Source organism: Lepus europaeus, chromosome 3 (genome assembly GCF_033115175.1).
Source record: "Lepus europaeus isolate LE1 chromosome 3, mLepTim1.pri, whole genome shotgun sequence".
In the NCBI taxonomy this organism is placed as follows: domain Eukaryota; kingdom Metazoa; phylum Chordata; class Mammalia; order Lagomorpha; family Leporidae; genus Lepus; species Lepus europaeus.
Window position 1 is genome coordinate 27,945,376 of NC_084829.1, and position 26,374 is coordinate 27,971,749.

The following is a 26,374-nucleotide window of genomic DNA, read 5'->3' on the forward strand; positions in this document are numbered from 1 at the left end:
CAAACCCTAACTGTAGCTGTAGCTCTAGCCCTAGGCCATTCCTAACCCTAACACTAAAGCTAATCCTAGCCCTAGATCAATTTCTAGATGTAGACCTAACCTTAACTCTAACCTTAGAACTATCCCTTACCATAGCCCTAACCCCTTAGGGTTAGGCCTAACCCATCACTAATTGTAATCCTAATCCTTACCCTAGCCCCAGCACTAACCCTAACCATAACCTTACCCCAATCCTAACTCTAACATTAGCTCTACCCCAACCCAAAAACTAACTATAAACCTAAACATAAACCTAACCATAGCCCTAGCCCTAGGCCTATCCCTATATTTAGCCCTAGCCCTAATGCTAACCATAACTCTTACACTAAACCTAACCCTAACTATAGACCTAGCCCCAGCCCTATCCCAGGCTTAGCCCTAGACATTGCTCTAGGCCTGGCCCAAGCCCCAACACTAACTCAAACCCTAAACCTAAACTGAACCATAATGCTAGCTGAAACATTAACCCTAGTTAACCTGAACCTAACCTGAAACCTAAACTAAACCATACTTCTAAAGCTAACCCCAAACCTAGCCCTTTCCCTAGCTTTGCCTTCACAAAGCCCTAACTATAACCATAGCTCTAGCCCTAGATATAAACATAACCCTAACCATAGCCTAGAACTAACCTAAGCCCTAACCCTATCCTTAGCCCTAGCCTTAATTATAGACCTACACCTAACCCTATAACATGCCCTATCCCTATACCTAGCCCCAGCCCTAACCCTAACACTAACACTAAATCTAACTATAATCCTAACCCAAGCCCAAACCCTAGCCCTAGCCATATCCATAGCCCTAATCCTGGCCATGAAAATTGCCCTAGCCCTAACACTAAACCTAAGACTAACCCTGGCCCTAGACTTAGACCTAGCCATTGCCTAAGGCCTAGACCTAATGTTAACCCAAACTCTGTAACCATAGCCATAACTCTAATCCACCTAATCAGAATCTTAACCCTAACCCTAACCCTAAACATAACCATAACCCTAGTCTGAACCATAGATCTAGCCCAAATCCTAACCCTAACACTAATCCTAGCCCTAGTACAAATCCAGACCTAACTCTAAACTTAACCCTAATCCTATCCCTAGACCCAATCCTAACACTAGCCTTAGACCTAACCTTTACACTAACCCTAACTCCAAACCAAACCCTGGCCTTAGCCCAAGCCCTAGACCTAACCCTAACCATAAAACTAACCCTAAACCTATCCCAAAAAATAACCCTAACCCTAACCCACACCCTAAACCAAACCTTAACCCTCGATCTAGAATTAGCCCTATTCCTAGACCTAAACATAAAACTAACACTAACGCTAAAACTAACCCTAATCCTAAACATACACCTAACCCTAATACTAACATTAACCCTAACATTAGTTATAACCTGAGCCCTAACCCTAATTATTAGCCCTAAACTTAATCTGAACCCTAAATTAAGCCCTAACCCTAGCCATAGTCCAATCTCTAACCATAGACCTAGCCCAAGCCCTAGCAATTACACTAACCCTAAACCTAATCCTAACCCTAATGCTAACCCTAAACCTAATTCTGTCCCTATCCCTAGCCTTAACAGAATCCTAGCTCTAGCCCTAACCCTAACCCTCATCCTAACCATAGTCCTAGACCAAGCCATAGCCCAAGCCCTAGCCCAAAACTTAACCTTAACCCTAATCCTAACCCTAACCCTAATGTTAATGCTAACCCTAATCCCAACCCTAACATTAACCCTAACCCTAGTCATAGACCTAAACCCTAAATCTTGTGCTAATGCTAACCCTAACATAAACATAACTTTACTCTAACCCTAGCCCTAGCTAAGCCCTAGGCCTAAACCTATCCCTAACCCTAACACTAACTCTAACCCTAAACTTAGCCATAGCCTTAACAGTAAACTGAAACCTAATACTAACCCTAAACATAGCTCTATCCCTAACCCTAACCCTAACCCTAATCCTAGACCTAGCCTAACCCTAACCCTAAACCTAACCCTAAACAACCCTAACCCTAACCATAATCATAGTCCTAGGCATAACTAGACATAACCCTAGCCCTAACCCTAAATGTAACACTAAACCTAACCCTAAACCTAGCTCTACCTGTAACAGTAACCCTCACCCTAAATATAGCTCTAGCCCTAACCCTAACCCTAGCCCTAGTCCTCACCCTAACACTAACTGTAACCCTAACCCTAACCTTAAACTAACCCTAACTCTAGCTCTAGACCTAGATCTGGACCTAACCTTAACCCTAAACCTAACCCTAGCACTAGCCTTAGCCCTAGCCCTAGCCCTAGCCATAACCCTAAACTTAAATGTAGACTAGCCCTAGCCCTAACATTATACCTAACCTTAATCCTAACCCTAACCCTTGCCTATTCTTAGCACTAAACTTAAACCTACCCATAGCCCAAAACTTAACCCTAACACCAGCCCTCACCTTAAACTAGACCTAGACCTAGCCCTAGCCCTAACTCTATCCATAACAATAATCCTAATCCTAACATTAACCCAAACCCTAACACTGGCCTTAACCATTGCCCTAGTCCTAGCACTAGATATAGCCCTAACACTAACCCTATCATAAACTAGCCCAAGCTCAAAAATTAGCCCTAGCTGTAGCCCTAGCCCTAACCCTAACATGAACACTAAACCTAACCCTAACTATCACCCTAGAACTAGCCCTAGCCATAGCCCTAAATTTAACCCAAAGTTTAACCCTAACCACAATAGTAACCCTAGCCCTACTGCTAGACCTTAAACTAGCCCTGGTTTTAGCCCTAACCCTAACTCAAATCCTAGCCCTAGCCCTAGTTCTAACCCTAAATTTAACTAAAGCACTTGATTTAACCCTAACTATAACCATAATCCAAATCCAAGCCTTAACTCTAACCTTTTCATAGCCTTAACCCTACCTCTAACTCTAACCCTAACCCTAACTCTAACCCTAACCAAATTCTAACCCTAACTCTAACCCTAACCAAACCCCAACCCTAACACTAGTTTATGCCTAGCCCTAACCCTCACCCATACTCTAACCATAGACCTAGCCTAAACCTAACCATAGCCCGGGGCCTAAACCTAACCCTAGCCTGAGACTAGCCCTATAACTAGCCCTTAACATAGGCCTAGCCCCAGCCTAGCCCTAAACCTAGATCAAGCCTTAACCCTACCCATAACCCTAAGCTTAATTTTAGCTCTAGCCCTATCCCTATCCCTAACCCTAAACCTAACACTAGTCCTAGCCCTATTGGTAGACAAGCCCCAGTCCTAACCCCAATGTAAACCTAACCCTAACCTTAATTCTAACAGAAACACTAAACCTAGTCCTAGACCTAGACCTAATGTTAAACCTAAGCCTAACCCTAGCACTAACCTAACCCTAATCTAACCCTACCCCTACCCTCAACTTAACCAGAACACTGATCTGATACCTAACCCTACCACCAGCTGTAGCACTACAATAGCCCTAGCCATAACACTAATCTTAATACTAACCCTAAAACTAGCCTAGCCCTAACACTAACCCTAAACCTAGCCCTCACCCCTGCCTTATTCCTAGCCTTCTTCCTAACCCTAATGATAACACTAAACCTAACGTGAACCCTAACTCTAATGTTAAACCTAGCCCTAGTCTAAATCCTATCCCTAGTCCAAGACTTACTCCTAGCCCTAAACCTAGCCAAAGCCTTATTCCTAAATTGAATCCTAATACTAACAGTAACTGTAGGCCGGCACCATGGCTCAACAGGCTAATCCTCCACCTAGCAGCGCTGGCACACCGGGTTCTAGTCCCGGTCGGGGCACCAGATTCTGTCCCGGTTGCCCCTCTTTCAGGCCAGCTCTCTGCTATGGCCAGGGAGTGCAGTGGAGGATGGCCCAAGTGCTTGGGCCCTGCACCCCATGGGAGACCAGGAGAAGCACCTGGCTCCTGCCCTCAGATCAGCATGGTGCGCCAGCCACAGTGCACCAGCCGCAGCGGCCATTGGAGGGTGAACCAATGGCAAAGGAATTCCTTTCTTTCTGTCTCTCTCTCTCACTGTCCACTCTGCCTGTCAAAAATAAATAAAAAAAAAACAGTAACTGTAACCCTAGACCTAGACCTACAAATAACCCTAAAACTAAGCCTAACACTAACTTTAACCCTAACCCTAACCCAAACCTTAAGACTAATCCTACTCCTAACCCTAAACATAACCCTTTACCTAGTCCTAGACCTAGCCCTACCCATAGGTCTAACCTTAACCCTAATGCTAACCTGATCCCTAAACCTAACCCTAGACCTAGCCCTAGCCCAAACCCTATCACTAAGACTAACCCTAATCCTAACCCTAACCTAGCCTAGACTTAGCCCTAACCTTAAATCTAGCCCTAGCCCTAAACTTAACCCTAAACCTAGCATTTACCTGAGCCCTACCTAAACCCTAAATATATCTTAAACACTAAGCCTAACACTAACAATAACCCTAACCCTAAAATTCACCCAAGCCCAAGCCCTAGCCCAGATCTAGCCCTAGCCCTAGCCATAGCCCTCCCTATCCCTAGCCATAGCCCTAGCCATAGCACTCAACCTTAGAATAACACAAGCCCTAGCACAAGACCTTGTCCTAGCCCTAGCCTGACACCTAAACCTAACACTAATACAAAGCCTAACCATAGACCTAGGCCTAGTTACATGCCTAATCCTAACCCTAAGCTTAACACTAACCCTAGTCCTTTCCCTCACCCTATTTCTAGACCTATTCCTAACCATAACACTAACCCTAACCCGTTCTCTAACACTAAAAAAAAACCAAGCCATAAACCTAGGCCTAGCCCTAGCATTAGCCCTACCCCTAACACTAACATAAACCTAGCAATAACCAAAGTCCTAAATTTAGCCTTATTTCTATCCCTAGCTTTAACCATTATCCTAGCAGTAACCCTAAGCCTAACCATAATCCTAACATTAACCTTAACCCTAGCCCTTTCCTAACCCTAGCCTTAACAATAACCCTAGCCCTAACAAAACATTAACCCTAAATCTAGCCCTAGACCTAGCCATAGCCCAAGCTCTAGCCCTAACCCTAACACTAATGTAACAATAACCCTAACACTAGTCATAGACCCAGACCAACACCTAAACCTAAAACTAACCCTAGTGCTAACTCTAAGCCTAAACCTAACCTTAACCTTAAACCTAACCCTTTTCACTAGCAAGCCTTAGCCCTAGCCAAGTCCTAAGCCTAACCCTAACCCTAAACCTAATCCTAAGCCTAAGCCTAATTCGAGCCCTAGCCCACCCTTAAACTTAACCTTAAACTTAACTTTAATCCAAACCCTAACCCTAATCCTAACCCTATTCTTAACAGTAGCCTAGCCTTAATACTGACCTTAACACTAGACCTAGCCTTAAACTTAAACCTAGCCTAACCCTAGCCCTCACCCAATCTTAGCTGTTTTACACTAACACTAGACCTAACTCTAACCATTACACTAAACCTAACCCTAAAATTAGCCAAAGCACTAGCTATACCCTATAAAACCCTAATCTTACCCATAAAATAGCCCGGTCAAGTCCTAGCCCTAGCCAGAGCACTAGCCCTAACCCTAGCCCTAGACTTAGAACTAATCCTAAATCAAAATTTAAGTCAAGCTTTAACTATAACCATAACCCTAACACTAGCCCTAACCCTAAAACCTAACCCTAATCCTAATATTAATTCCTGCCCTAGCCCTGTCAGAGCCTGGAATTTAATCCAAACTATAACCCTAATCCTAATAATAACTATAATAATATCCCAAGCCCTTACTCTAGCACTAGCCCCAGCCTTGAAACAAAACCTAACACTAAACCTAACACTTTCCTTTTCTTTAAAACTTTGATTTAATAAATATAAATTTCCAGAGTACAACTTTTGGATTATAACAGCTTTTTTCCCCCATAACCTCCTTCCCACCTGCAACCATCCCATCTCCCAGTCCTTCTCACATGGAATTTTTCATCAAGATTCATTTCCAATTATCTCATATAAGAAGATCACTTATTTACTAAGTAACAATTTCAATAGTTTGCACCCACAAAAACGTACAAATTATGGAGTACTCATTTAGTAGTAGTTTTACCATTAATTCACATAGTACAACACACTAAGGACAGTGATTCTACATGGAGAGTAAGTGTACAGTTGATCCTGTTATTGATTTAACAACTGACACTTTTATTTATGACATCAGTAATCCCCCAAGGCTCTTGTCATGAGCTGCCAAAGCTGTGGAAGCTTCTTGTGTTTGCCAACTCTGATCTTATTTAGACAAGGCCATAGGTAAAGTGGAAGTTCTCTCCTACCTTCAGAGAAAGGTACCTCCTTCTTTGATGGCCCATTCTTTCTGTCAGAATATCACAGAGATGTTTCCTTTAGGTCATTTTTTAAAATTATTGCCTCAGTGTCTTGGCTTTCCATGCCTGAAATACTCTGATGGGCTTTTTAGCTGGACCTGAATGTGTTAAGGGCTGATTCTGAGGCCAGAGTGCTATTTAAGACATCTACCATCCTATGAGTCTGCTGAGTATCCTGCTTCCCATGTTGGATCATTCTCTCCTTTTTAATTCTATCAGTATTTGCAGACACTAGTCTTGTTTATGTGATCCCTTTGACACTTAATCCTATCATTATGATCAATTATGAACTGAAACTGATCACTTGGACTAGTGAGATGGCATTGGTACATGCCACCTTGATGGGATTGAATTGGAACCCTCTGGCAAATCTACCATTTGGGGCAAGTCCAATTGAGCATGTCCCAAACTGTACATCTCCTTCCTCTCTTATTCCCACTCTTATATTTAATAGGCATAACTTTTCAGTTAAATTTAAACTCCTAAGAATAATTGTGTGTTAATTAAAGAGTTCAACCAATGGTATTAAATAGAACAGAGAAATATTAAAAGGAATAAAATAGTAAGTTCTTACTCGACAGTCAGGACAAGGGCTGATCAAGTCATTGTTTCTCATAGTGTCCATTTCACTTCAACAGGTTTCCTTTTAGGTGCTCAGTTAGTTGTCACCAATCAGGGAAAACACACGATATTTGTCCCTTTGGGACTGGCTTATTTCACTCAGCATGATGTGTTCCAGATTCCTTCACTTTATTGTGAATGGCCAAATTTCATTTTTTACTGCTGTATAGTATTCTATAAAGTACATATCCCATCAATTCTTTATCAAGGCTACTGATGATGGGCATTTAGTTTGATTCCAAGTCTTAGCTATTGTGAATTGAGCTGCAATAAACATTGAGGTTCAGACAGCTCTCTTATTTGACAAATTAATTTCCTTTGGGTAAATTCCAAGGAGTGGGATGGCTGCTTTGTATTCAGGTTTCTGAGCAATCTCCAAACTGACTTCCATAGTGGCTTTACCAGTTTGCATTCTCACCAATAGTGGATTAGTGTCACTATTCCCCTATATCCTTGCCAGAATCTGTTGTTGGTAGTTTTCTTTATGTAAGCCATTCTAACCAGGGTGAGGTGAAACATCATTGTGGTTCTGATTTGCATTTCCCTGATGGCTAGTGATCCTGAACATTTTTTCATGTGTCTGTTGGCCATTTGGATTTCCTCTTTCGAAAAATGACTATTGAGGTCCTTGGCCCATCTCTTAAGTGGGTTGTTTATTTTGTTGTTGTGGATTTTCTTGATTTCTTTGTAAATTCTGGTTATCATCCCTTTATCTGTTGCATAGTTTGCAAATATTTTTTTCCCATTATGTCGGTTGCCTCTTCGCTTTCTTGACTGTTCTTTTGCAGTACAGAGACTTCTCAATTTGATGCAATCCCAAATGTTAATTTTGGCTTTGACTGCCTATGTCTCTGGGGTCTATTCCAAGAAGTCTTTGCCTGTACCTATATCTTGCAGGGTTTCTCCAATGTTATCTAATAATTTGATGGTGTCGGGTCATAGATTTAGATCTTTAATCCATGTTGAGTGGACTTTTGTATAAGGTGTAAGGCAGGAGTCTTGCTTCATACTTCTGCACGTGGAAGTCCAGTTTTCCCAGCACCATTTATTGAATAGACTATCCTAGCTCCAGGAATTGGTTTTAGATCCTTGATTAAATATAAGTTGGCTGTAGATGTTTGGATTGATTTCTGGTGTTTCTATTCTGTTCCATTGGTCTATCCATCTGTTTCTGTACCAGTACCATGCTGTTTTGATTTTAACTGCCCTGTAGTATGTCTTGAAACCTGATAATGTGATGCTTCCGGCTTTGTTTTTGTTCTACAAAATTGCTTTAGCTAATTGAGGTCTCCAGTGCCTCCATATGAATTTCAGAATCATTTTTTTCCAGATCTGAGAAGAAGGTCTTTGGTATCTTGATTGGTATTGCATTGAATGTATAAATTGCTTTTGGGAGAATAGACATTTTGATGATATTGATTCTTCCAATCCATGAGCATGGAAGATTTTTCCATTTTTTGGTATTCTCTTTGTTTCTTTCTTTAAGATTTTGTAATTCTCATCATAGAGTTTTTTGACGTCCTTGGTTAAGTTTATTCCAAGGTATTTGATTATTTTTTTAGCTATTGTGAATGGGATTGATCTTAGAAGTTCTTTCTCAGCCATGGCATTGCTTGTGTATACAAAGGTTATTGATTTTTGTGCATTGATTTTATATCCTGCTACTTTGCCAAACTCTTCTATAGTTCCAACAGTCTCTTAGTTGAGTTCTTTGGATCCCCTAAACAAAGAATCATATCATCTGCAAAGGGGGATAGCTTGACTTTTTCCTTCCCAATTTGTATCTCTTTAATTTCTTTTTCTTGCCTAAAGCTCTGGCTAAAACTTCCAGTACTATATTGAATAGCAGTGGTGAGAGTAGGCATCCCTGTCTGGTACAAGATCTCAGTGGAAATGTTTACAACTTTTCCCCATTCAATAGGAATGCTGGCCATGGGTTTGATTGTACTGAGGAATGTTCATTCTATACCCAATTTGCTTAGAGTTTTCATCATAAAAGGGTGTTGTATTTTATCAAATGCTTTCTCTGCATCTATTTCAATAATCATATGGTTTTTCTTTTGCAGTCTGTTAATGTGGTGTATCACATTGATTTATTTGCACACATTGAACCATCTCTGCATATTAGGGATAAATCGCACTTGGTCTGGGTGGATGTTCTTTTTGATGTATTGTTGCATTCCATTGGCTAGAGTTTTGCTGAGGATTTTTGCATCTATGTTCATCAGGGATATGGGTCTGTAATTTTCTTTCAATGCTGCATCTTTTTCCAGCTTAGGAATCAATGTGATTTTGGTTTCATAGAAAGAATTTGGGAGGATTCCTGCTTTTTCTATTGTTCTGAATAGCTTGTGAAGAATTGGTGTTAGTTCTTTAAATGTCTGGTAGAATTCAGCAGTGAATCCATCTGGTCCTGGGCTTTTCTTTGTTGGGAGGGCCTTTATTACTTATTCATTTTCTGACTTGGTTATGGGTCTGTTTAGTTTTTCTATGTCATCATGGTTCAATGTATGTAGGTTGTATGTGTCCAGGAATCTATGCATTTCTGATATATTTTTCTGTTTGCTGGCATAAGGACTCTTTATAGTAATTTCTGATGACTCTTTTTTTCTGTGGTGTCTGTTGTTACATTTCCTTTTTTCACTGATTTTATTGATTGGGTCTTTTCCTATTTTTTTGTTTTTAGTTAGTTGGGCTAATGGTTTCTCATTAGTTTATTTTTTCAAAAAACCAGGTTTTGCTGATATTTTATAATTTTTTTGGATTCAATTTGTTGATTTCTTCACTAATTTTTATTCTCTTCTCCTTCTAGTTTTGGGTCTGGTTTGCTGCAGTTTTTCTAGGTCTTTGATATTCATTGATAACCCATTTATTTGGTGCCTTTCCAATTTCTTGATGTAGGCACCTATTGCTATAAACTTTCCTCTTAACACTGCTTTTGTTGTATCCCATAGGTTTTGGTATGTTGTGCTGTTATCCTGATTTACTTCCAGATAGTTTTTTATTTCTCTTTTGATTTTTTCTATGACCCACTATTCCTTCAGGAGCCTGTTGTTCAGTCTCCATTTGTTTGCATATTCTCTAGGAATTCTTGAGTTGCTAATATCCAGCTTCATTCCAATGTGGTCTGAAAATCTGTATGGTATGATTTAAATTCTTTTGAATTTGCTGAAACTTGATTTGTAGCCTAGTATGTGGTCAATTCTTGAGTAGGTTCCATGCAATGCTGGGAGGAATGTGTATTCTTTAAGTGTCAGATGAAAAGTTTTGTAGATATCTGTGAGATCCATTTGGTCTTAGTGTCAATTAAATCTACTGTTTCCTTGTTGATCTTCTGTCTGGTTGATCTGTCTATTTCTTAGAATGGAGTATTGAAGTCCCCCAGTACCATGTATTGGAGTCTAAATCTCCCCTTTGGGTTCCTTAACATATCTTTTTTTTTTTTTTGACAGGCAGAGTGGACAGTGAGAGACAGAGAGAAAGGTCTTCCTTTTTGCTGTTGGTTCACCCTCCAATGGCCGCTGCGGTAGGCGCGCTGCTGCCGGCGCACCGCGCTGTTCCGATGGCAGGAGCCAGGTGCTTATCCTGGTCTCCCATGGGGTGCAGGGCCCAAGAACTTGGGCCATCCTCCACTGCACTCCCTGGCCACAGCAGAGAGCTGGCCTGGAAGAGGGGCAACCGGGACAGGATCGGTGCCCCGACCGGGACTAGAACCCGGTGTGCCGGCGCCGCAAGGTGGAGGATTAGCCTAGTGAGCCACGGCGCCGGCCTCCTTAACATATATTTTAAATAAACCGGTGCCCTGTAATTAGGTGCATATATATTTATAATAGTTACATCTTCCTGTTGAATTGAACCCTTAATCATTATATAGTGTTCCTCTTTGTCTCTTTTCACAGTTTTTGTGTTAAAGTTTATTTTGTCTGATGGCTACACCAGCTTTTTTCTGGGGGGGGGGGTTTCCATGTGCTTGTAATATCTTTTTCCAACCTTTCACTTATAGTCTGCATGCATCTTTGTTGGAAAGATGTGTTTCTTGTAAGCAGCAAATAGATGGGTCTTGTTTTTAATCCATTCAGTCAGTATGTGTCTTTTAACTGGAGAGTTGAGGTCATTTACATTTAGTATGACTATTATTAAGTAGTGACTTTGCCCTGCCATTTTCGCAAAGATATTTCTAATATATGCTTTGAACTTCCTGTGATCCTTTACTGATAGATTTTCATCCTTTACCTTCTTTTGTAATGATGTCTGTGTTTCTGTGTTTCTGTGTGTAACACATCTTTAAGCATCTTTTGCAGGACTGGATTAGTGGTGACAAATTCTTTCAATTTCTCTTTGCTATGAAATGTCTTCATTTCACCTCATTAACAAATGACAGCCTTGTAGGATATAATATTCTGGGCTGGCAGGTTTTTTCACTCAGCACTTGTGCTATTTCTCACCATTCCTTCCTAACCTGTATGGTTTATGATGAGACGTCTGCTGTGAGTCTAATTGGAGATCCTCTGGGAGTAATCTGGCATTTCTCTCTTGCACATTTCAGAATCATTTCTTTATGTTTCATTGTGGTGAGTTTGATTACATTGTATTGTGCTGAGGTCTCTTCTGGTTATGTTTACTTGGGCTTCTATGTGCTTCCTGTACTTGGATATCTCTTTCCTTCTCCAAACCCGGGAATTTTTCTGTTAGTATATTACTAAAAAGGCCTTTAATTCTTTCTCTCTCTCCATGCCTTCAGGAACTCCTAGAACCCAAATGTTCAGTTTTTTAATAGTATTCTGTAGATTTCCAACAGTATTTTTTAGATTTCTAATTTCCTCTTTTTTTTCTTTGGTTTGACTGTATACTTTCCTGTGCTCTGTCTTCTAAGTCTGATATTTTCTCTTATGCATCACTGATTATGTTTTTAAGGCTCTCTAATGTGTTTACCATTTGATCTATTGAATTATTCATTTCATTTTGATTTCTCATCAATATCTCAATTTCATGTTCTACTAAATTCCTCATTTGATTTTGATTCCTCCTTAAGATTGCATTTTCATGAGAGAGATTATCTGTCATGTCCCGCATGGATTTCAATAGTTCATGCATTTGCTTTTGATTACTTCTAAATGTTCTTATCATAAATTTTTTGAAATCTGTATTTTGCATTTCTTCTATCTTATCATCTTCATAACCTTGTATTTGAGTGTCATGTTCTTTTGGAAGCATCATGATGTCTTCCTTGTTCTTATTTCCTCAGTTTTTGTGATTTTTTTGGCATTGTGGAGATAATCTTTGGTTTCTTCTTTTATTTTTCACTATGGTGGCTTTTCTCCTTATACTATGACTCTAGATTAAGTGGATTGTATGCTTTTGGTGCACCTCTAGAGGCTTGTGGTGGGTGTGGCCAGAGAGCTCTTTTCAGTTCTTCAGGGTTAAGGGTGTGCCAAAATTGACACTAAGCTCACACACCTCACAGTCCCGGCTCATAAGCTCCACATATTCACTAGGTCTTAGTCTCTGTTATTTATCCCATCCATAGTAAAATATTTCTGCTTGCCTGGGGGCAGGTGCAGCCCCATGCTGGTGCATCTGTTATATATGTCCAAAATGGTGCCTACTCTATTGTCTCACATGCATTGGTGAGTGGGCAGAATTATTTCCATACCCTAATTCTAATCCTTGCTCTACGTTAACCCTAACCCTAACCCTAAGCCAACCCTAGCCCTAAACCTAGCTCTATCCCTATCCCTAGCCTTAATTAAAACCATACCCTGATACTAACAATAACCCTATCTGTAGCCCTACACCTATCCATAGCCAAAGATCTAGCCCTAGCCTTAACCGTAAACCTAAACCTAATCATAACAGTAACCCTAATAATATTCATAAACCCAACAGAGTCCTAAACTTAGTACTATCCCTAGCACTAACCCTGACCCAAACCATAACCATAACACTAACTGTAAAATTAACCCTTTCCTTAGCCTTAGCCTTAGCCCTAGTCAAGACCTAGGCCTAACCCTAACAATAACTCTAACCATAAAACTAAGCCTAACCCTAGCCCTAGCCCTAGGCCTAACCCTAACTATAACCCTAACCCAAACCCTGCCTCTAACCCAAACCCTATCTCTAACCCTAACCCTATTCCTAACACACACCCTAAACCTAACACTAACCCTAGCCCTAATCAACCCTAACCCAAGATGTAGAATTAGTCCTAACCCTAAACCTAATAGTAGCCATAGAAATGGGCCAAGCCTTGGCCATAGACTAAAAACTAACCCTAATCATTACACTAACACAAACTCTAACACTATCCATAACCCTAGTCCTAACCCTAAATCTACTACTGCTAGTCTTAACCATAAATTACCCCTAGCCCTAACCCTAGCCCTAGCCCTAGCCCTAGCCCTGGGCATGGACCTAACCTTAACCCTAACCCTAACCCTAATCCTAACCCTAACCCCAACTCTAGACCAAAACCTAATCTATCCCTATACTTAGCCTTAACCATAACCCTAGTCCTAACCCTGACAATAACCATAACCCTAGCCCTAGACCTAGCTTTAGACCAAGCCATAGCCCTAACTCTAACCCTAATCCTAACCCTAACCCTATCAATAACATTAAGTTTTGTCATTGATCCAGACCTAGGCCTAAACCTAACACTTACTCTAGTGCTAACCCTAACCCTAATCCTAAACCTAACCCTAACCATAGAGCTAACCCTTTTCCTAGCAATAGCATTAGCCCTAGCCAATTCCTAGGCCTATCCTTAATAGTAAATCTAACACTAAACCTGAGCCTAACTCTAGCCCTAGCCCAAATCCTAATGATAACCCTAAACCTAATCCTAACCCTACCACAAGGCTAGCCCTAGCACTAAACTTAATGCTAGCCCTAGCCCTAACTTAAGTCTAACCCTAGCCCTCACCCTATCTTAGCCAAAGCTCTAGCCCTAGCCCTATTCATAAACCTAACCACAACTTTAACAATGCACTAGCCCTAGACCTGGCACTAGACCTAGCCATATCCTTAAACCTAGTCCTAGCCATAAAATAGCACTAGGCTTAGCCCTCACCTTAACTCTAGTCCTAGCCCTAACCCTAACCCTAACCCTAACCTAAACTTAACCCTAAACGTAGGCCTAACCCCAGCCTAAATTTAACCCAAGCTTTAACCCTAACCCTAACCATAACCCTAACTCTATTCCTAGACCTAATACTAGCCCGAACCCTAATCCTAACTCTAACCCTAGCCCTAATACTAGACCTAGCCCTAACCATAGACCTAATTTAACTGAAGCTTTAACTCGGATCTTAACCATAACCATAATCCTATCTCTAAACCTAACACTAACCATAACCTTAACCCACAGCCTTGTTCTAGCCTCAACCATAGCCCCAGACATGATTCTAACCTGAACCCTAGCCCTAGCCCCAGCTATAGCCTTAGATATAGCCCTAGACCTAGAACTAACTCTAGCCCTGATCTTACCCTGGGACTAACCTAAAGCTAACTCTAAACCTAGTAATAGCCCTAATCCTACACAAAGTACTAGACTTAGCTCTAGCGCTCACACTCACCCTAATCTAATCATAACAGTAACCTAAACCCTAAAACTAAACCTAACACTAATCTTAAGTATAGTCCTAGCACTAACCCTAATACTAACGCCAACCCTAGATCTAGCCCTAGACCTAGCATTGGCTATGGTCTAACCCTAACCCTAACCTTAATTCTAACACTAACCCAAGGCCTAGCCATAGTTGTAAACCTAGACTAAACCCTAAGCATATCCTAACCATAACCCTAAACCTAATCCTAAGCCTAATCCAGCCCTAGCAATAGCCCTAAACCTCAAATAATTCTAACTCTAGCCCTAGCTGTAAACTAGCACAGCCCTAGACTTAGAAATTGCCCTAACCCTAACATTAAACATAAGGTTAACCTTAACCTTAACTGTAGCCCTAAAATTAACCCTACTATTAGCACTAAACTAACACTAACCCTTACCCTAACAATAACCCAAGTTCTAGCTCTAGCCCAAGCCCAAGCCCTAGCAATAGCCCTACACTTAACCCTAACCTTAAACCTAAACCTAACACTGTCCCTAATCCTAACCTTAACTCATGAAATAGCCCTACAACTAATCAAAACCATAACCCTAGACCTAGATCTAACCCTAACCCTAGCCTTAAGTCTAGACCAAGCCCTAGACCAAGCCATAGCCCTAACCCAAATACTAACCCAACCCAACCCCAATACTAAAACTAACCCTAACCCTAAACCTTGACCTAGACCTAACTGTAGCCCTAGACTAGTATTAGACCTAACCATGATTCTAATCCTAACTATAGCCCTAGCCCTAACTCAAGCCCTAGTCTTATTCCCAACACTAACCATAATACTAGACATAACCCTAACCCTAACCCAATCCTAACTCTGAGCCTAGACCTAGCCTAGCCCAAGCCCTGGTCCTAAACCTATGACTTACCTTAACACTAACCATAACCTTATCCCTATACCTAGCCCTACATCTAGACCTAGCCATAGCTCTAGTCCCAGTGCAAGACCTAATGCTTTTCCAAACCCTTGCCCTAGCCCTAGCCCTAACCATAACCTTAGCCCTAATCCTAGCACTAAACCTAGACCTAGCTCTCACCATAGCCCTAATCCTAGCATTAATCCTAACTCTAACCTTAAGACCTAACAATCTTTCTAGCCCTAGGCTAAGCCCTAGTGCTAATTCTAACCCCAACTCTAGCTCTAGCCCTAGTTACAGTCTTAGTTCTAGCCCTAACCCTAGAAATAACTATAGCTATAATCTATTCCTGGCTCTATCACTAAACCTAATCCTAAACCTAGCTATAACCATACATAAATCTAGACCTAGTTCAGGACCAAGACCTAGCCCTAAACATAACCCTAACCCATAACCTAACCCTAACCATAACTATAACCTTAACAATAATCCTAGCTCTAGCACTAGACCTAGCCCTAGCTCTAGACTAGCCCTAAACCTAGCCCTAGTCCTAGCACTAACCCTAACCTTAGCCCTAAACTTAACCCTAACCCAGTCCAACCATACACCAAGCCCTAGCCTAACCCTAGCACTATCCCTAAACCTATGCCTAACCCTAACTATAACCATAACCTATTCTACTGCATTGTCCTAGACCTAGGCCTAGCCATAGCTCTAGTCAAAGTGCAAGTCCTAATGCTGGTCCTAGCTCTAGCGCTAGCCCTAACAATAATCCCAGCCCTAGCACTAGCCCTAACCCTATCCCTATCCCTAGTCCTAGTCCTATTCCTAGACCTAGCCCTTTCCCTAGAATTAACCCTAACTCTAAACCTAACCCTATCCCTAGACTAGCCCTGCCCTAACCCTAAACCTATCCCTAGTTTTAAAATAGCCCTAATCCTAGCTCTAGTCCTATCCCTAACTCTACCCCTATCACTAATGCTAACCATAACCTAACATTAACCCAAGCCCTAGCTCTAGTACAGCATTAACAGTAACCCTAAACAAGTCCTAGCCCTAGCCCAAGCCCTAGCCTTAGCCATAAACATAACCCTAGCCCAAGCCCTAGACCTAGCCCTAGCCCTAGGCTTAACACTAGCCCTAGAGAAGACTTAGCCCAAGCCTTTGTCCTAAACCTAATCCTAACCCTAAAACTAACTCTAACTCTAACCCTAGCCCCAGCCCTAGCCCTAGCCTCAGGCCTAACCCTAACCCTAACCCAAACCCTAACCCTAAATGTATCCCTAGCCCTAGTAGTAGATCTAAGCCTAGCCTTAACCCTAACCCTAGCCCTAGCACTAGTCCATGACTTAGCCTTAGGCCTAACCCTAAACCTAACACTAAGACTAAACCTACTTTAACCCTAGACCTAGCACTAACCATATTCTAGTCATAGCTGAAGCCTTAGCCCTAGGCCTAAACCTAGCTCAAGCAAAAAACCTTTTCATAAAATAAGCCCTAGCCCTATTGGTAGCTGTATCCCTAGCCCTAGCCCTAGACCTAGACCCAGTCTAAAACCTAACCATGAAGCCAGCCCAGGGCTAACCTTAACCCTAATCATAGTCCTAGCCCAATCCATAACACAAAACATAATACTTTCCTAACCCTAACCATAACCATAGCCCTAGGCCTATACCTAGCCCTAGAGCACCCCTAACCATAGCCTTACTGCTAACCCTATAAATTTCCCCAGCTCTAACCCTAACTTAACTTAAACCCTAAACTTAATCGTAAACCTTACACTAAACATAATCCTACTCTTAGCTCAAGCCCTAGCCCTAGTCCTAAACATAACACTAACCCTAACATTAACCCTAAGCTTAATCTTAACCTGATGCCTAGACCTTGCACTAGCCCTAGCCTTAACCTTAACCATAACCCTAGTCCTAGTGCTAGCCCAAATCTGAGCAATAGCTTAATCCTAAACCTATCCCTAACCCTAACTATACTGATAACCCTAACCTTAGTCCTAGACCTAGTTCTAGCTATAGCACAAAACCTAACCATAACCCTAACCCAGACCTACCCTAACCCTAATCTTAAAACTAGCCCCAGCCCTAGCCCTATACCTAACCATAAACCTAAAACTAACCATAATCTTAACCCTAACATGAACACAATCCCTAGTTCTAGCCCAGCACTCAACCTAACCTTAATGCTAAGACTAACCCTAGCCCTAGCCTAAGACCTAGCCTTAGCTCTAAACATAACCTATCACTAACCCTAGTCCAAACCTAACCCTAAAGTAACTGTAATCCTAACACTAGCCCTAGCACAAGTACTAGCCCAAGCCCTATCCTAAACCTAAACCTAACCTTAACACTAACCCTAACTCTAACCCTAGCCCTAGGCTTAACTATAGCCCTAGCCCTAAACTTAGCCCTAGAGCTAGCACTAACCTTAACCCTAAACCTAGCTCTAACATTAGCCCTAAACTTATTCCTTAACCTAGTCATATCAGAAGAACTATACCTAGCCTTGGCCCTAGCCCTAACACTAACCCTAGCCCTAACAAAACCCAAGCCATAGCCCTAAACCTAAATCTAACCTTAGCCCTAACACTAGCCCTAGACCTATCATTAACCCTAACCCTAAACCTAGCTGTAGCCCTAACCCTAATCCTAATACTAACCCTAAACAGTAACCTTAACCTTAAGACCACACCAAAGCCTAACCCTAAACCTATGCCCAGACCTAAGATTAAAGCTAGTTCTATAACAAGAACTAGACAATAACCCTAACACTAACACAAAACCTAATGCTAACCATAGACCTAGCCCTAGCCCTAACCCTAGCTATAAACTTAGCCCTATGCTTAGCCTTAGGCCTAACCTTAGCCCTAACTCTAACCCTAGCCCTAACCTTAACCTTCACCATAACCATAACCCTAGCACTATCCCTAGCTCTAACACAAGACTAAACCCATACCATGACATAACCCTAACCTTAACCCTAGCCTTAACCTTACTCTAACCCTAACCCTATCTTTTGACTAACTCTCATGGGCAATGAGCTCTAGCCCAAGGCCATGGCATAACCATAACCATAACACTAAAACTAACCCTAACCCTAACTCTATCACTAACACTAACCCTAATCCTAGCACTAGCCCCAGATCTAACCCAGGACATAGCCCTAGACCTAGACCTAACCCTAACTCTAACCCTAAACCCAACCCAAGACCTAGCCCTAGCCCTAGCCCTAAATTTAACCCAAGCTTTAAACCTAACTAAAGCATAACCATAGCTTCTAGCCACAGCCCAGCCCTAAACCTAGCCCTAGCCCTAAACATAACCTTAAACATAACCTTAGCCATAGCCCTAACACTAACCCTAATGCTAATGCAAGCCTAAACCTAACTCTAAAACTAACCATATCCCAAGCCTTAGCCCTACCCCTATCCCTAAACTTAGCTTTAGTCATAGCCCATCTCCTTCATAAACCTTAACATTAGCCCTAACCATAGCCCTAGATCTAGTCCAAGCCCTTGCCAAGTTATAACCCTAACCTAGTCCTCAAACTAATAAAACCCTAATCTATTCATAGGCCTAGCCCTAACCATAACTCTAGTCCAAACCATTAGCTTACTCCTAGTCCTAGCCTTAACTCTTACTCTAGCCCTAGCCCAAGCCTGAGGACTAGCCTCAAACCCAGTTCAATCCTTAACCCTAGCTATAACCCTAATCTTAACCCAAACATAACATTAACCCTAGCCCTAGCCCTAGCCCGAGCCCTAGTCCTAACCCTACCCTAACCCTAGCCTTAGCCCTAGCCCAAGTCATAGACCTAGCATAACCCTAACACTAACCCTATCCCTAACCATAAACCTAATTCTATCCCTAAACCTAACCATTTACCTAGCCATAAGTATAGTATTAGCACTAGGCCTAGACTTACCCTAGTCCTAGCCCAAAACCTAATCATAACCCTAGTCAAGGCATAACCCTAAAACTACCCTAACTCTAGCCTTTGCCTTAGCCCTAGAACTAGCTGAAGTCTTGTGTTAACCATAAACTTAGCCCCAGCACTAACCTTAGCCATACCCATACCCATACTCGAGCCCCAGACCTAGCCCTAACCCTAAACCTAATCCTAGCACTAGTCCTAGCCCTAGACCTAGCCCAAGCCTTAAACCAAGCCCTAACATTAACCCTAACCCTAGCCCTAGCACTAACCCTAACCCTAGCCCTAGGAATAGCACTAGGCCTAAAACAAGCCCTAGCCCTAACCCAAACATGAACCCTAACCTTAACCATAACCCCATCCCTATCCCTAGCTTTAGTCCTAGACCTAGCCCTTGCCCTAACAATAACCCTTACCCTAACACTAGACCTAGCCTAGTCCTAGACCTGGCCCTAACCCTAGACCTAGCTTTACTCCTAACATTAACTTAGCCATAGGGCCAAACCTAACCATAAACCAACCCTAACCCTAAACTCAGGCCTAGACATAGCCCTAAAACCTAACACTAACTCTAGCCATAGACCTAAGCATAACCCTAACCAAAACAGAACCCTAAACCCAGCCCTAGACTTAGCTCTATCTCTAATGCTAACTCTAACCCTAACCCTGACACCAATACTGTTGCAGTTGATTTCTCAACAATGTTGCAGTGGATTCATTTCTGAGAAGAGGAGCGTGGTGGGGGCAAGGTGCAGAGTCACCACACAAACCCCGGGAGTCAGGCAAGCAGCCCACAGACTTGTTTATTTCAGTTGCTACAGCTGCTTATATAGCCAAGACCAGCCAATCTGGTCAAGGGGCGGTCTATGCCCCAACCAATCACAGCCTGTTGCCAGGCATTTTCCAAAGCCATCCAATCACAGCCTGTTGCCAGGCAGGCTCCATTGCCAGGTGGGTTTCAAAGCCATTCCTGAGTAACTGATGCTCACATGCCAGTGGCCATCTTGGCATGGCCTTCTCATTCCATCACACAATACTAGACCTAACACTAGCGCTAATATAACATTAAACCTAATGCTAACCCTAACCCTAACCCTAGAACTAGACCTAGATCTACCCTAGCCCTAACCCTAGACCTAGATCTAACATTAACTATAACACTATCTCTAGCCATAGGACTAGCCCTATTCCTAGATCAAATCCTATCCCTTACTCAAACCTTAATGCTAATGCTATCCATAACACTAACCATAATACAAGCTCTAACACTAGACCTAGGCCTAGCAATAACCCTTGCACTAACCCAAGCCCTAATAATAACCATAGCCCTAAACCTAACCCTAGACCTAGTCCTAGCCCTAACCATAAACTAAGCCATAGTCCTAGCCCTAACACTAACCCTAAACCAAATCCTTGAAAAGACCTAGACCTAGCAATAGCTCTGGGACTAACCATAACACTATCCTAACCATAGAGCTAGATCTAGCCCTAGCCCTAGACCTAGACCTAGACCTAACCTTAGCCCTGATCCTAGCCCTGGCCCTAATCCTATACATAACACTAAACCTAACCCTAGCCCTAAATATAGACCTCATTCTAGGCCTAGCCTTAGCCCTAAACCTAAACTGAGCCATAACCCTAAATCTTACCCTAAACCTAAACCTAATCATAAGCCTAACCCTAACTCTAACCCTAATCTTAGCCCTAAATTTAACCCAAGTTTTAACCCTAACCCAAACTCTAACCATGATACTAGCCTTATCCCTATACCTACCCTTAACCCTAACCCTAACTCTAACCATAATCTTAATGCTAACCCTAGCCTAGCATTGACCTAAACCTAACCATAGCCCTAGGCCTAACCCTAGCCCTAACAATAGCCTTAACCTTAACCATAATCCTAACCCTAACCCTAACCCTAATTTTAACATTAATGCAGCCCTAACCTTAGCACAGCACTAGCCCTGGCTCTAGCCCTAACCCTAACCCTAACCCTAGCCCCAAACATAGACTTAGCCCAAGCCATAGCCCTAATCCTAGCCTAAACATAGCCCAAGCCCTTGTTCTAACCCTAAATCTAACAGAAACCTTAACCCTAGTCATAGTTCTAGGCCTAAACCTATCCCTAGCCCTAGCCCTCAACCAAGCGCTAACTTAGCACTAGCCCTAGCCCTAGACATAGCCATAAACCTAACACTAACACTAACCATAGCCTTTGCCCTAAACATTGCCCTAGCCCTAGCTGTATCCCAAGGCCTAGCCCTACTCTAACCATAACCCTAACAGTAACCAAACCCTAGACGTAGACTTAGACATTAGTCCTCAACCTAACCATAACCCTATCCATATTATCTCTAGCCCTAACTCTAACCCTAACCATAACCATAACCATGGCCTAGCCCTATCCTAAAACTAACTGGAGCCTTAATCCTAAACTTAACCCTAATCCTAGCCATCACCCTAGTACTAGACCTACCCCTAGCCCTAGCCCTAGCTCTAACACTAACCCAAACCCTAACACTAACCCTATTTTTAATATAAAACAAAGCCATAACTTAGCCCTAGCCTGAGCCCTAGCCCTGACCCTAATCTTATCCCTAACCCTATCCCTATATCTTGCCCTAGCCCTTGCCCTAGCCATGGCCCAAACCCCAACCTTGTTGCTGTTGATTTCTTCTGAGAGGATTTGTTCAAAGAGGAGGAGTGTGGTGGGGGCAAGAGGCGCGGAGCCACCACACAGACCCTGGGAGTCAGGTGAAAGCAGGCCTTAAGCGAGCAGCCCATAGACTCATTTATTTCAGTTGCTACAGCTGCTTATATAGCCAAGGCAGCCAATCCAGTCAAGAGGCGGTCTATGCCCTAACCAATCACAGCCTGTTATTTCCTTTTTCCTTGCTTATAATTCTACTTGAAATACCCAAGTGTTCAACTACAGGGTTTCATTTTCATTCCTTCCCATACATTGGTTGCAGTCAGGTGATTAAGTTCTAGTCTTTCATATACAGAAATTAATCTTCTATCATTATCATAGTTTGCAAATAGTTTCTCCCATTCTGTCAGTTGCCTCTACAATTTACTGAGTGTTTCTTTGGCAGTGCAGAAGTTCTCAACTTGATGTAATCCCATTTGTTTATTGTTGCTTTGATAGCCTGTGTTTTGGGGCTCTTTTCCAAGAAGTCTTTGCCTATGCCAATGTCTTGCAGAATTTTTGCAAATTTCTTTGCTATCAGATCCTTGATCCATCCTGAGTAGATTTTTGTATAAGGTGTATGGTAGTGGTCTTGTATCATACTTCTGCATGAACAGACATTTTTCAAAAGAGGAAATTCAAATGGCCAATAGATACATGAAAAAATGCTCAGAATTGTTGAAGTGGATTCATTCTGAGAAGAGGAGCACGGTGGGGGCAAGAGGTGTGGAGTCACCACACAGACTCCAGGAGTCAGGTGAAAGCAGGCCTGAGGCAAGCAGCCCGCAGACTCATTTATTTCAGTTGCTGCAGCTTCTTATATAGCCAAGGCCAGCCAATCTGATCAAGGGGCAGTCTATGCTCCAACCAATCACAGCCTGTTGCCAGTCAGGCTCTTGTTGCCAGGAAGTTTCTGAAACCATTCAATCACGGCCTGCTGTCAGTCAGGCTCTGTTGTCATGTGGTTTCCTCTGTTGTCATAGGGTTTCTGAAGCCATCCAATCATGGCCTGTTACCAGGCAGTTTCTCTTGTCAGTGGCCATCTTGGCATGACCTTTTCACCTCAGCAGTCATCTTGGCATGACCTTTTCACCTTCTCATTTCACCACACAACCAAACCCTAACTCTAACCCTAAATTTAACCCTAGACCTAGACCTAACCATAACCCTATCTGTAGCCCAAGTGCTAGCCCTAGCTCAAGTTTTTACCCTAGCCATCCCCTAAGCTTAATCCTAGAGTGATTCCTATCCCTAGTTGTAACCTTAACCTAACCCTATCCCTAGCTCTAGCCCAAGTCTTAGCCCTAGCCCTAACCCTAATACTAACTCTATCCCTAATCCTAACCTTAAACCTAGCCCAAAGTATAGCCCTAGACAAAGCCCTAGACCTAATCCTAGCCATAGCCAATATCCTAACTATAACCCTAGCCCAGCCCTAACCCTAAACCACACTGACACTAGCCATAGAAGTAGACTTAATTCTAGATCAATCCCTTAACTTAGCCGTAGCCTTAGCACTAGCCCTAGCACTAGCCCTAGCCATAGCCCTTGCCAAAGCCATAGCTCAAGCCCTAACCTGAGTCCTAATCCTAACCCTAAATCTAACCCTAATCCTAATGGTAGCCCTAACCCTAGCCATAGTCAGTCCTAACCCTGCCCTAGTGAAGTCCTAAACCTAACCCTAGCCCTAGCCCCAACCATAAACCTAGCACTAGCCTTAGCCCTAGGCCTAACCATAGCCCTAACTCTAACCCTAACCCTAAACATAAATCTAACCCTAAGCCTAGCAGTAGACATAATCCTATTTCCAAACATATATCTAGCTCTAGTCCTAGGCTTAGCCATAACTCTAACATGAACTAACCCTAATGCTATCCCTAAACTTAAGCCTATCCCTAACCCTAACCCTATCCCTAAACCTAACCCTAATGCAAGCACTAGCCCTAGTTCTAACCTAAGAAATAATACTAGACCTGCACCTAACCTTAACCCTAAAACCAACTCTACCCTAAATCTAACTCTAACCCTAACACTAGCCTTAGCCTTAACTGTAACTCTCAAAGTAACTCTAGCCCTAGGCCTTTCAGTAACCCTAAATATAACTTTACACCTAACCCTAACCTTAACCCTATCCCTAACACTAATCCTAACCCTAACACTAGCCTTAGAACTAACCCAAGACCTAGCTCCAGCCAAAGCTTGAGCCCTAGCCCTAGTTCTAACTCTAACCCTATCCCTAATCCTCCCTAACCCTAGATCTAACACAAGACCTAACACTAGTCCTATACCTAACACTAACTGTAGCCCTAACCATAGCCCTAGCCCTAAAATTACCCCAAGCTTTAAACCTAAATTTAGCCATAACCATAACCATAGCCATAACCCGAACCCTAGCCCTAGACTTAATGCTAACTCTAATGCTATGGCTAAAACCAAACCTAATCCTAGCCCTACCCATAACCCTAGCTCTAGCCCTAGGCCTAGCCTTATCCCTAGGCTTAGCTCTATCCCTAGCTATTCACTAACCCTAACTTTAACCCTCAATCTAGCCCTTCCCTAGTCCTAGCCCTTGTCCTAGCCCTAACCCTAACCTAACACAAATGATAACCTAAACCTAAACCTTACTCAAACCCTAATATTAACCCTAGACATAGCCCTAACCATAACCATAACCCCAAGCCCAAAGCATTACCCTACTCAAACCCTAGTCTTAACTTTGACCCTAGCCCTAGCTGCAGCCCTAGCCCAAAACATAGCCCTAGTCATAGCACTAAACCTAGCCCTAGCCCAAACCCTGAACCTAACCATAACCCTAACCTTAACATAACCATAACCATAACCATAACCACAACCATAACTCTAGCCCTAGTCCTAACACTAGCCCTAACCCTAAACCTAATCCTAATGCTAACCAGAGGCCTAGCCCTAATGCTAACCCTAAACCTAACCAAAGCTTAGCCCTAACGCTAGCCCTAGACATAACCAAAAAAACTAACATGACTTAACCTTAGCCCTAGCCCTAGAACTAGATAAAACTAACCCTAAACCTATTCCTAACCTTAACTATAGCCCTAGCACTAACCCTAAACCTAAAATAACCTAATGCTAGCCCTAGATCTAAACCTAGCCCTAGCCCTAGACCTAGAACTTGCCTAAACCTAACCTTAGCTCTAGCCCCAGACAAGCTCTAAACTTATCCCTAAACCCAAAACTAACCCTAATCCTAAATCTAACCCTAAACTTAGGCCAACCCAACTTAAAACACTAGCACTAACTCTAACCCTACTCCTAGCCCTAATCTTAATCCTAACCCTAGCACTAGCCTAACCCTAACTTTAAACCAAGCCATAGCCTAGCCCAAGCCCCATGCTGAACCCTAATCCTAACCATTAAGTCTTGCATTAGACCTAGCCTTAGCTCTAAACCTAACCCTAACCCTACCACTAGACCTAGGCCTAGCCCTAGCTCTAGTCTGAGCCCTAGCTCTAGGCCTACCACTAGACCTAACTCTAGGTCTAACCCTAATACTAACCTTAACCATAAACCTAACCCTAATTCTAACTCTAACCCCAACCCTAACCTAACCCTATCTCCAACCCTAGCCCTACACCTAGCCCTAGCCCTAGCCCTACTGCTAGGCATACACTATCCCTAAACCTAACTTCAACACTAACCCTAGGCCTAGTCCTAGCCCTAGCCATAGCCCTAACCCTAATCTAGCCCTAGCCAAGCCCTAGCCCTAGCACTACATCAAGCCCTAGACCTGACCCTAACCTGAATTATAACTGTAATCCTAAACCTAGATCTATCCCTAAAGATGGGCTTAAATTTAACCCATTTTTTATTAAACTTTTATTTAATGAATATAAATTTCCAAAGTACAGCTTATGGGTTACAATGGCTTCCCCCTCCCAAAACTTCCCTCCCACCCACAACCCTCCCCTTTCCCGCTCCCTCTCCCCAACCATAACCATAACCATAACCATAGCCCAAACCCCTAAGCTTATGTTAGCCCTAGCTCTCACCCTAACCCTAAACCTAACCACAACCCTAATACTAACCATAACCCTAACATGAACCCTAACCCTAATCCTAACTCTAACTGTAGCTTAGCCCTAACCCCAACACTAGCCCTAATACTAACTGAAACCCTAACTCTAGACCTAGTGGTAGCCCTGGACCTAACCCTAAACTGAACCCTAGCCCTAGCTCTAGCCCTAGTCCAACCCT